Raw genomic sequence first — 2,804 nt, forward strand, 5'->3', positions numbered from 1 at the left:
AGGCTGTACATTACAGTGAGCTGGGCTGAGGCCCTAAGGAAAGGGGGTCCTGGGAAGGCTTCTACCAAGTAGAAGGCTCTTAGGTCCCTCACCTTGTGTAAAGTCTTCGTACATCAGCCCTGATGCTTACTAGCCCCCTGACCTGGGGTAGCTTTCTCTACCATTTTATGCCACATTTTTGTCTATAAAATGGGGATTATGCTTACTGTACAGGGCAGTGAGGGTTAGATGGGTTAATACGTGTAAAGCACATGTTTATGAACAGCACTGTCTAGAGTAAATGATCAATAAAATATAAACTATTATCATTATTACTATTATTAATTTCACTTCATTGAATCCTCTCATAACCCAGAGATAGAAGTGATTATTTCTGTTAAGGCATAGTTTCACATGGATAAATTCACGAGTCTCATGCAATTATAAAAGGAACACATATCAAAGATTTTAGTTAGCTCGTTAATTAATGAAAGAACCATTAAGATGTTAAGGCTAGTTCAGAGAGCAATTGAGAAGCTGGATATACTGTAGGCAATGTTAGGATGAGATTGCTGGATAAGGTACAAGGGTGAGTAATGTCCATCAGGGGTAAAACCCATCGTATTTGCGGTTATATCTTCTGCTGGATAGAAATTATTTACATCTTGTAGGGGATGAAAAAGTTTTTCTTGACCCTCTTAAAGTCCCTGGCTGGGTCTGAGAGTTAAACTGACAAAGACCAATTAACAAAGAAAAGCGGACAAATTTTATTGACTTTTTACGGGAACATAGGAGTCTTCACCAAAGAGTGAAGATCCAAAAAAGTGGCAACAGCAGGAAGCTTTTATACCTTTTAGCCAAAGAAACGATAAATTTGTGAAAAATTGACAAGACAGAGGCGTTTGGGCTGGAGGTGGTAAATGGTAAAGAAGTAACCAGGAAGATAAGGGTTAGTTTAAGAAGATTTGTTTGAACAGATTTCTCAGCCCCAGACTCCCTGTCTTTGGTGATCAGAATGTCCTCCTTCCTCCTGGTGCAGGGAAAGGACTTTTCACTTGGGGGTTTTACAGCGTCTTTCAGGGAAATAGGGGGAGACAGAGAGAGAGAGATCAGAGTAATCTTCCCACTTTTGCCATTTTTGTCATATTCCTTTAGCTTAAGATAGTGAATATGCTAAAGTGGTCTGTTTTGGGGTAGTGTGTCCTGAACTCCATCAGTTCCTACTGGACAAAAATTTACAGGTTTAACTCTGCTCCTACAGAGCTGAAAAATATTCCAGATGATTAAAAAGGCCAGCCCAGTACTGTGCTCAAAAAACACCCAGTAATCCCTTTTGCCTGTTTTGAGATTTTGGATAAATTTTCCCATAGCTTCAAGGTATGAATAGGGAAATTGAGTCTCAAAGAGGCTAAATAGTTATAGGGCTAGAAACGGCAGAGCCAGAATTCAAATGCCTACACATCCCTCCGTGTTCTTTTCACTAAACCTATTTCTTCCACTCAAATAGAACTCACTCTTTAAGGAGATGACTGGAGTATATACAAGGAACTCCTGGTCTCTGAGGGATGTGGGAGAGACTAGGAAAGAGTTAAATTAGCAACACATCTTAGCAAAAACATTTTTCTCCTCCCCTCCTTTTTTTTTTTTTTTAAATTTCCAATGAGATGAAATGAATTTCAGGGCATGGTGGGGGTCCAGGTATGTGTGAAATCATTTATAGGTTATTCCTGGATTGGAAGAAAATACATTTGTTACTAATTTGATAACTCAATGTAAATTCTTCTTATACTGTTAGTATAATTACTTTCGAATAGGAGTGAAAATTTTTTATTGTAGTTAGAAAAACAACATTTTCTAATTTTTAAAGTATTATTAGCTGGGTTATTAGCAAGAATAAAATTGAACTTTTTAAGATGAGTTTGAACTGAAGGCAGTGGTTGCTTTGTATTCCTTTTTAACTTTGTCAGAATTTGTCAAAACATGATATAAAGCAAAAACGCATGGAGTAGGTGAACCAGAGTAGATTTATTTATAAGCAGGAACTTAAGCCAAATGCAGCAGTAAACTGAAAAAATGGAACAAATCACTTTAATTGGTTTTTAAAAATAAAGAAATTCAGGCAGAATTAAAAAAAAATAAGTCAATTTTAACCAGATCTGAATAGTGTTAGGGTGGAAAACTTGCCATCTGAGTAATTAGCACCAGGAAATATCTTAGGGAGGGCACTGTCTTAATTTAGGAAGAGCTTTGTGAGCCACTTAGGGAGGAAGGGGATGCCCTGGGGATGTGGCCTGGAAGAAATAACATCATCGTAGGACACACCTTGAGGTGGCGGGTGAGGTGACCACAGTGTAGGAGCTCGGAACGTTGGAAGGGGTGCACCAAGAGACTGTCCCAGCGGAGGAGTGGGCAAACCCGTTAAAGAACAGGGATTTTTAATACTCACTTTAAAATTATTGTTTGCTTTGTCCCACCACAAACCCCTCTGAGCTCTGGTAGCCTTACGCTGCATGTGCTAAGGACTCGGGTGAGTGGTGGTTGGTTTTTGTTTTGTTTTGGTGGTAGCATTGTCAAAGTTGCAGGGGAATTCAAGGGAAAATGACTAATTTCCAAGAAAACAGCCATGAAAGAGATGTCTGCAAGACGTGGAGGGTCTCCAAGGAATAGAACTTGAGGGCTGGTAGTGATCTGGGGATTGGAGTCCCTGGAGGGTGGGGTGTGTGGAAAAAGGGACCTGAATTAATGTGTTTTCAATACTGAAGCACAAGAGGGTATTTTCTGGTGAATTACACAGTGAAGAAAACAAAGACAGAATATTAAAATTT

This window comes from Neomonachus schauinslandi, chromosome 7 (assembly GCF_002201575.2).
Source record: "Neomonachus schauinslandi chromosome 7, ASM220157v2, whole genome shotgun sequence".
Classification (NCBI taxonomy): domain Eukaryota; kingdom Metazoa; phylum Chordata; class Mammalia; order Carnivora; family Phocidae; genus Neomonachus; species Neomonachus schauinslandi.